The sequence below is a fragment of the Vulpes lagopus genome, chromosome 4, assembly GCF_018345385.1.
Source record: "Vulpes lagopus strain Blue_001 chromosome 4, ASM1834538v1, whole genome shotgun sequence".
Classification (NCBI taxonomy): domain Eukaryota; kingdom Metazoa; phylum Chordata; class Mammalia; order Carnivora; family Canidae; genus Vulpes; species Vulpes lagopus.
Window position 1 is genome coordinate 39886491 of NC_054827.1, and position 10514 is coordinate 39897004.

Genomic DNA, 10514 nt, shown 5'->3' on the forward strand with positions numbered 1-10514 from the left:
CTGAGGTGGGCACTTGATGGGATGAGCACTGGGTGTTATTCTATATGTTGGCAAATTGAACACCAATAAAAAATAAATAAAAAAAAACACAATGAGATAGCCCCTCCCATTGTGAGGACGCTATTATAAAAAAATAAAATAAAAAATAAAAGACAACAGGTGTTGGTGGGGATGCGGAGAAGAAGGACGCCCTCGGGCACTGCTGGCAGGAATGCACGCTGATGCGGCCACTGTGGGAGACAGAACTACCATATGACACAGCGGTCCCACCTCTAGGAGTAATATCAGGATCCCCTAGAGGTGTCTGCACCCCGTGTTCACTGCAGCATTACTCACAGTAGTCAGGGTGTGGAAACAGCCCTAGCGTCCTTCAGTGGATGAACCGATAAAGAAAATGTGACGTGCATATCTCACCAAGTATATTCAGCCTTTTATTTTAATTTATCTATTTTTAGAGGTTTTATTTATGAGAGAGAGAGAGCATGAGCAAGGAGGGGGGCTAGGGAGAGGAACAAGCAGACTCCCCACTGAGCAGGGAGCCCGACCTGGGGCTCAAAACCAGAACCCGATATCATGATCTGAGCTGAAGGCAGATGTTTCACCGACTGAGCCCCCCAGGAGCCCCTCTATTTGGCCTTTTCAAAAAAAGAAGGAAATCCTGCTATTGGTGACTGAACCTGAAGGACATTATCTTCAGCGAAATAAGCCAGTCACTGAAAGACAAATACTGCTAATGCCCCATATGTGAAGAATTCAAACTATTGAAACCCATATAAGCATACAACGATGTTATAAGCATTTCTTTAAAATGGTTGAAAATGCTTCTAAAATATGATTGTCGACGGTTGTGGGCGTGAGCATCATCATTATTGACATTTCCTTGAGAAACTGTCAAATGTTACAGTCTTATGTAACATTATGTCTTATGTGGACAGTGTCTTCAGTCTCTTTACAGAAGCACTGACTTCAGTAAAGTCTGCTTACACTGAACAATACCAAACAAACAAACAAACAAAACATCTCATAGAAGGAGAGAGTGGAACGGTGGTGGCCAAGGGCTGGAGAAAGGGGGACATTGGGAGTAATTAATACAAAGTTCCAGTTATAGGACATGGATGTCTTACAGAGCGACCACACAGTGTAGTGCTAGAGTGAACAATTCTCTATCCCACACTTTAAAGTTTGCTAACAGGATAGATCTTTTAAGTGCTCTTGTCACCAAAAAAACATAATAATTATTATTATAAGAGGGTGGGAGAAAACTTTTCATGTGATGGATAGACTTCTGGCATAGATCACAGTGATGGTTTCATGGGTGTATACTCATCTCCAAACTCATCAAGTTATATGCATTAAATACGTACAGCTTTTTGTAGACATAAAAAAATTTTGATGAGGTCTCAACTTACCCTATCCACAATCCTCAGGGGTGGCCTCTTTTAATTATTTTAGTCATTTATTCTGGCTATATCCCTCCTCATTTCTATATAAAATGCATTATCAGCTAGCCCCTGATATGTCCGTCTTCAACACTTTGGCTGCATTAGATGACGTGGGGTTAAAGATGAGGATTGCAGCTCTCCGTGCCCCTTACCCTTCCCCATCTCCCCAGGACAGATACATCACAATTTTTATTTATTTGAGAAAGAGAGTCAGCACAAGCAGGGGGAGCAGAGGGAGAGGGAGAAGCAGAGTCCCTGCTGAGCAGGAAACCCAACTCAGGACTTGATCCCAGGACTTGACCCTGAGCAGAAGACAGATTCTTCCCCAGCTGAGTCCCCCAGGCACCCAGATATATTACAATTTTATAGTGTATCCACATTTAGTGTTTTCATCATTATGACTCTGTGTAAATACTTTTCATTGCTGACCCAAGTTCTGTGCTAGTGCTACCCAACGGAACTTTCTGTGATGACATAAATGTTCTGTATCTGAGCTAATACAGAAGGCACTAAATGCATGTGGCTACGAGCTTTTGTGACCAACGCAGCTGAGGAACCGAATTGTGTTTAATCTAGTTAATTCAAATTTAAATTGCCACTTGTATCTCATGGCTCCCATACTAGACAGCACAATAAATCTATACTACGACGGTATTTCCTTTCTTATATAACCTTTTCCCAAAAGTTAATATCTAATTTTTGAGGTGCCTGGCTGGCTTAGTTGGTAGAGCATTTGACTCTTGATCTCAGAGTCATGAGTTCAAGCCCCATGTTGGATATAGAGCTTACTTTAAAAAAACCTAATTTTTAAAGTATTTTATTTATTTTATTTGGGAGAGAGTGTGAATGAGCAAGAGGGAAGGGCAGTGAGAGAAGGAGAGAGAGTCCTAAGTAGACTCTGTGTGGAGCTCAAAGCCCCAAGCAGGGCTCGATCCACACCCGTGATCCTGAGACCATGACCTGAGCTGAAACCAAGAGTTGGACACTTAACCAACTGAGCCACACAGGTGTCCCAATAACTGTCTAATTTTTTATGTATTTCTTTATCTTTGAAATATCCATGTCTTCACCTCCAGCAGCCCTATAAAATGTCTCCCAATGTTTCCAATAATCTTTTTATACAGTCACATCCATTAGCTACCCGTGTCATTCACATCTACTGGTCACATCTGTCATACGTGTCAGTCACACCTATCACACCTGTCAGCCACATGTGTCAGCCATACCTGTTGGCCACACATGTCAGTCACACCTTTCAGCCACACCTGTCAGTTATACCTGTCAGCCACACCTTCAGCCACACATGCAGTCACACCTGTCAGCTACATCTGTCTCTGGGAGGACACAGCTGTTTCTCTGGAAATGTGATCTCCTAGGGCCTGGTTCAACCATTGGGTGGAACACATCTGTCAATAGCTTGGTAGAGAAGAATGTAAGACAGGTCGATCTTGTGAGATCTTCAGTGTCTCTGAATGTCTTTTTCTATCCTCACATGTAAGTAATAGTTTGGTTGGATGTAGAGCACTAGATTCACTGTCTCATCATTTACCTTGGTGATTTTGAGGATTTGATGAGGCTCTGACTTCCAATCCTTTGCACACAACTTTGTTCCTCCAACCACAGAAATGTGCAGGATCGTCACCCTAATATCCTGAAACTTAACAACCAGGTAGGTGTTTTTACATTCAATATTTCTGGGGTATCAAATGGGTGCCACCAACCTCTCGTGTCTGCCTCGTGTCCCTGTTTGATAAAGTGTCTTGAAACTTGCCCTGCGCCCAGCTCTTGTCTAGTAGTGCCAGGAGAAGCCCAAACCAGGTGCTGGCCCTCGGGAGCTCTCCAGGCTGAGGACACATGAAAGAATGACTCGGGTTTGGAGGGAAGTAAGATGGATGGTGTGATGCTGACAGGGGGAAGGGTAGAGGACAATGCCTGACCAAAGGTCAGGAAAGCGTTTTTGCGGAGGTGACTGAGTGACACCTCACTGTTAGGAAGCAGTGGGGAGGGGATGTGGAAGAAGAGGATCCGGGACTCAGGGAATAGCTCAGAAGGATGCCCTGAGGCCAAAGCAGTTGTGGCCCCTGGTGACCCAAAGGAGCGTGGTGGGGCCAGTGCCCAGCATGGAGAGAATGTTCTGGGGGACAGATGGGGGCATCCCTGGAAGGCTGTGATTAAGACTGTAAACTGGATTCTGCCTCCAAAAAGAGAGCCCCAGAGGGCCCCTCTGATCCCAACAGGAGGGTGCTAAGCAGCGTAGGGACAAGTTTTGGTTTACTATCAATGAGGATTGATAAGCTAAGAGGAAGTTTTTTCTGTTTTTAAAGAAAACACCCAACGTGGAGCTCAAACTTGCAACCCTGAGGTCAAGAGTTGCACACTCTACCAACTCAGCCAGCTAGGCTCCTCTGGGCAAGTTTTTAAGTTATGGGTTGAAAAAGGAATTTTGGACTATCAACCCACCTTAAAAAGGCAGGAAATCGGGGGTACCTGGGTGCCTCAGTTGGTTGAGCATCTGACTCTTGGTTTCAGCTCAGGTCATGATCTCAAGGCTGTGAGTTCAAGGCTCATGTTGGGCTCCAGACTGGGCAGGGAGCCTAGTTAAGAAAAATAAATAAGTAAATAAATAAATAGTCAAGGAATTTGAAGGTAGTTTTGAGAGTAATACATGAGAGAGTAATACATGGACCTCACCTCACCTACCTCCTGACTCCATTATTATCTGTTATCAAAGTTGCCCCTTTCCCCCTTTCCTAGGCCTGACTCAGAATTCTTAGGATCAGTGAGGGGCTAACTCTCCCTGGGAATTCCCCTCACCCCCCACTCACCCGTTTATCCTCTGTTTATACTCCTGTTTATCCCCTTGCGGTGTCTGCTCCATCTGAGCCCAGGATCGGCCGGGGGCAAGGCCAGCAGCATTGGGAGCCGAAGGGCTTATCCCTCCTTAACCATTTTAGATCCTGCCAGGGAGGAAGAGCATCTGACAGGGAGAATGGGGACACAAGGGAGCCTCCCCACAACTGCTTTCAAGAGGTCTTCCAAAACCCCATCAGGGATGGGGGTGGAGGGCCACCCGCAGGTACCTAGCGACAGTAACCCTGTGGGACAACATCAAGCCGGAATGCCTCTCCACAGTAAAGGAAACCAGCAACAGAGCAGAATCCAGCCTACAGATTTGGAAGAAATATTGGCAAATCATATATCTGATAAGGGTCAGTATCCAAAATATATAAGGAGCAAAAAACAAATGATCCAATGAAAGAGTGGACCAAGGATCTGAATAGGCACACAGGTGCTTGGTGTCACTCATCAGTACGGAAATGCAAACCAAAACCACAATGAGATGTCACCTCACACCTGTTAAGATGGCAATTATCAAAAAGACGAGAGGTGACAAATGTTGGCGAGCCTATGGAAAAAAGGGGACCCTTGTGCGCTGGTGCTGAGAATGTAAATTAGCACAGCCATTATGGAAAACAGTATGCTGGTTCCTCAAAAAATTAAAAATAGACCTACGCTATGATCCAGTAATTCCACTTTTGGGTATACACCATCACCAAAGGATTTGAAATCAGAATTTCTAAGCGATCTGCACCCCATGTTCACTGCGACATTATTCATAACAGCCAAGTTGGGGGAACAGCCCAAGTGTCCTTCCATGGATGAATGGGTAGAAAAGATGTGGCCTATATGCCCAATGGAATATCATTTAGTCTCAAAAAAATGTAGGGAACTCTGCCATTTGCTACAAAGACCGCATGACCTCACTTGTAGGAAGAATCTAATGCAGTGAGAGCTACAGACACAGCACAGGTGGCACTTGCTGGGGGGCTGGGCTGGGCTTGGGGTGGGGGCCAGCAAATGGAATGGTGCTGGTTGCCGAATGCAGTTGCAGCTCCACAGGATGAGTAAGTCCTACAGGCCTGACGAGCTGCAATGTGATTTTAGTTAACAATACTATACCGTATGCTTGAAATTTCCAAAGTGGACAGATCTTAAAAATTAAAGCTTCTACTTCCTCGACACACATGGTAATTGCATGAGGTGATGAATATGTACATAGGCTTGGGTACGGCCTCTTTTCCACAACCTTGACCTTGATGCTGATCACAACCCCTGTGAGGACCTCAGCTCTGAGGCAACAACAGCCTGCCTGGCACCTCCATCTGGTGAGGCATCTGTAGGCTCCCCGAAATTCAGTCAGCCAATGTCTATGGCTCGCCTACCACAGATGAGGTGCTGAGATAAATGCTGGGGGACAGGAGCATGAATATGTTAAAGATAAGAGATGCGTATTTTACATGGTTACTATTGACTTTTTTTTTTTTTTAAGATTCCATAGGAATAAATGAATTTTGAAGGAAGAGGGGAACATTTTAACACTCTGTTGTTGGAAATGCCTGAGTCTTCTTGAGCTACACAGTAGAGTCAGTGACCCCAAAAAGAAATTCATTTTCAGAAATTATTTTTAAAAGCTGTGAGCCCTTCCAGGAGTCTCAAGGCATAAATCATGCCTTTCACGAAACCCATAAAATATACTCAGCCTGTGAGATGAAATGAAATCAAGAAAAACCTAATCTTCACAGTTACTAGTTCTGTTCCCGGGCCTGGACAGAAGGCCGCTGTCAGGATTCTCTGCTTCCAGACAAGCAATTCATAAACCAAAATAACAACTTCACGTAGCTGTTTGCTCTAGAAATTGCCATTCCTGACACATTTCCACACATCCCTGCTTTTTAGGACATTTCTTCTCCCTACACGGGTAATGTGATCTGATGCTGAAAAAACCTTCATTTCCTTTCCTGTCCACACACTGCTAGGAATTGTTCAGACCTGCCTTGTGACAGTTTGAACAGTATTTTGTGAGTGAAGCAGCTAGGATATGAGATTTCTTCACATACCTTATGAAGACTCACACAGCCTGGTGCAAGCTGGGTGCTGTTCTCCGGTCCACGCGCACCACGTTCTACGGCCAATCCATCAGGTGCATGACAGCCTCCCTGTACCATAGCCACACATCTGCTATACCTGACACAACGCCACACCTGAGTTTGTGGAGTCCCAGGGCCTTCCGAAGAATTAAGAGTCTTAAAACAATAAGTTGAAAAACTGCTCAAGATTAACATAACTTAACTCTTTTTGATTTAAAAGAAAGTACGAATAGCACAGTATGTGGTTGAATGAAGATACTGAATGTATCGTGAGGGTGTGTGAAAATGAAAACTGGAAACATGAAACCTCAAAATCCAAGAGCAGAGAATGTCCTATCTATGTTACCAAATGTGTCAATTATTTTGAATAAGTGATCAGGTTATTAGGTATTAGGTAATCTCAGACTGTGGCTTCAGAGAGTCTTAGGGTAACGATTGAATACACCATCCGTGCCAGTTAGGGGCTTCCCTTGAGCACCGGCTGGTGGCCAGGTTGGGGGAGAGACGCAGGAAAGAGGCAACAGGGTGGGGGGTGGACTTCCAGGTCCTCACTGCGCGGACAGATGTGCTGTGTGCAGGTGTGCAGGGCCCCGCTGAGCGGCGAGGCTGTCACCTCCCGGGGTGCTGGGTAAAGCCTCTTGACTCTATTGAGCTTTGCTCTTATGGAGCAGGGAAGGCTTGAGTTTTAATTTTTAGGAGGTGGGAATATAAGTGTTGTATCAGTTCCCATGCAGCCATCACAAGTGACCGTGGATCTAGTTACCTAAAACAACACACACCCATCATGTGACGGTTCTGAGGCTCGGAGGCCCTGCACACTCCGGCTCGCCAGCAGGGCTGGCTCCTTCTGGAGGCCTGGGGGAGAATCTTGCCTTTCCTGTCCCCTGGCTCACAGCCTGCTGGCCACCACACTGCTCTTGCTTCTCTTGTCCTCACGTCTCCTCCTCTGACCCTGACTTCCCGCATCCCTTTTATAAGGACTCCTGGGTTGCCGTGGGCCCCCTTAGACAGTTCAGGAAATCTCCCCAGGTCAGCATCCCTAAATAATCACATCCACATTCATCTGCTTCACCCTCTAGGGTGGGACAGTCACAGGTTCTGGGACTACCACGTGATCCTCTTTACGGGGCATTACTCTGCCTACTAGAAGTATATTTTTTATTTAAGATATGTGGGAGAGCTTCACATTGAAGGAGAGAGCTTTTTTGAGGGCTCCTGGGGAGACAATTCAGGATTTTCAGCAGAAACTGGTGAGACCGCTTCTGGAGAATTCAGGAGGGAAGGCTGCACCTGGCTGAGGGACAGCGAAGGATTCCAGCCACACTCCGTCCGTGGAGGCTGTCCCAGGCTTATGAGGAGGGCACCGGCCATGCACTATGATGGAGGGACACCCCGTCCTGAGAGGCTTACTGGCTCGTTCAAGGACACACAGTGTGTTGAGAGCTACAAACGGAGGACCCCCGGCCAGCCTGACAGAAGAGACCAGGGAGGACTTCCCTGGGGACACTGGAGGTGAGGGGACTGCCAGAAAGGGGCAGCGGAAGCACCAGGGGACAACACAGTCCTCGGGGGCTGGTCATCCACCTGCTAGACCTCTTGTCCACCATCCCCCCACCTCTACAGCAGGGGACCCCACCTGCTCAGTGGGGTCAGGGCATCCCACGGGGGCTGGACTCAACACAGGGCCTGTCGGCTTCTGACAAGCCTCTCCCCTTTCCAGGACTCTCCTCAGGACATCACCCTGCAGCGCCTCCGCCGGGAGCCCAGGGCCTAGCTTCTCCCCGCAGCCTCTACTTTGTGTGGCCTCCCCTCTGCAGCCTCCACCTGCAGCCTTCCCAGGGAGATGGCCTGTCTCCCCACTCAAGGCCTCCACCACGGGGGCCCCTCCTGTGTTCCCTGACACCGCCCTGGCCACCACCCACTGGGGGCCCTGGCCCTGGTCCCGAAGGCAGACCCAGACTCCCCCCGGCACCTCCCACCGGAGGGCCAGCAGCGCCCACCCGGAGGCCACCTCTTCTCCCTCGCTCCCTGCTCCCTCGGGCCAAGTGGCAGGCTGGCCACCCCTCGGCCCCCCTGCCCCACCGTCATCCTCCAGATGGGCCCGCCTGGGCTGCTCAGAGGCCGGTTCCTCTGTCTCCCCCTCTAGCTTCTGTTGGGCTGAAGTCAAAACGGATGCATCGAAATGGCCGCCACCCGAATAGTCAGAAAAAATGCCAAGTGCCATTAAAAATCTCTTATTTTAAAATAAATTTCCAGCATGCAGGCAAGAGAAAACCATGCTTCTTTTCCTGCGAGCTCTGGGACAGCTGGATGCCACTGCGTCTTCCCCAGTCATTTCTGGTCCAGGTTCTCGAGAACATATTTCATGATCAGTTCCTAAAATGTCTGGAGCAAAATGATCTAATGACCCTTTATCAGTGTGATTTTGGGCACCCTCCTGCTGCCCTCCCTATGTGAGATAAATCAAGATCCTTAATTAGCAAAGCCTGTGTGATTGCCAAAACCATGAATTAGTTTGTGCGCTACCTGCAGGATCACAAAAGTACAGTAGTTACAATTAATGGATTTAATTTTAAATGCAAAGGCCTATGTATCAAAGTGCTAAAGGAGTCCATTTTGGCATTCTTATTACTCTTTAATTATAATTGATGTACCTGGGAAGGATGTCAGTGGCATCCATTTTTACACAGGTGTTAGGATCCCCTTAACAGCTCCCCACTCTCCTAGAGCTCGTCCATGGTAGGCAACACGGTTTCGATGAAATTCAAATTTATTAGGGTTATTAAAAGTCATTAATTATTTGGCACCATCTAGATTTCCTTTGCTTCAGCCTTAATGAAAATTGACAGTTTTATATTTTTAGGTGTGAATGCGGGGGTTGGGTTTTGAGTGCATCGGCCTCCCCCATCACTCTCCGATTGCTACCCGACCTCTGCTCCCTTGCCCCTCGCACATCCCATGCTGATTTGTGGCCCTTTCCCTTTCAAACAAGTGGGTGATTTCTCTCCCCCCCCGTGCTGGTCTCCATGGGCCCTGTGGATACCCCCCACCGAAACCCAAGGACGAAGTCTCAGGGCAGGAGCTGAGCACAGCAAGAGGAGCAGAAGCTGGAGCAGCACAGCCATGCCCTGCAGTGTGATCACTGCCTCTCCACCTGACCTCTGCCCCCCTGCCTTGGGGAAGGGATGTGGGTGCTAAGCATCTGAGTGGGCATGGAAAAATCGAAGCCATGTGTGGGGTCACTCCTACACGCGGAAGCTGGGCGAGCCGTCTGTCCTCTGCTCTCAGGGCAAGTTGGCAAATGAGGGTATAAATAGTGTCAGGGGCGCCCCGACTGTAGAAGCCCATTGTCCTGCGCTCGTGAGCCATCCCGGGAGACCTGAGGTCTGTGCTAACACCTCTAAGCGTCACCCCCAAAACCAGCATGGTGCTCTGGTTGGTGAGGCATGACATCAATGCTGCTGGCTGCACGGGAGGACATGGCTATGTCGCAGGTGAACACAGGCTACGTGGGGGCCCCACTACTCATTGGCACCGACTCTTGCTCTGTGCACACTATGCTCCCTACACACTGTATACTGTTGTTCCAGGACATTCTTCAAGCTTGCATCATACAGATAGCAGCTCCTTCAAGAACTGGGCATTCCCACCTTAGTCAGAAGTTGATTTGGGGATGGGGAAGGAAGCTGAATCAGGAAGAAGCCTGGCAAAGTTCTGTGCATGTTCATGCTCTTACTCAGAGGCTTTGAAGCCACCTGCTAAAGTGCAAGTTTAGTCAACACAGTTCATTGGCTTTAGTATTTCATCTGTGGTGTGTAGATGCCTGTGAGCATGCACAGAGCAAGGGGAAGAACACGTTCAAAGAAAACAGACTTCCCCTCTGGTTGTCCATATAGAAAAAGGGAGATGAATTAAAGGAATGATTTGTATCATTTAGGCCAAATACTGTGACCAAAGAAAGAGAGTTTGAACCTGAATCCTCATGGCTGACTGGCCAGCCACACGGACTGAGCCCAGGGCCCAGTGGGGCCACCACGGTTTCTGTCTGCCCTCTCCTCCTCACGTCCCCGTCAACACGTCCCCAAGAGGCCTATGACACCCTTGGCTAGAAGGACGAGCCTGGAATTAAGGGAGCAGTCTAAGT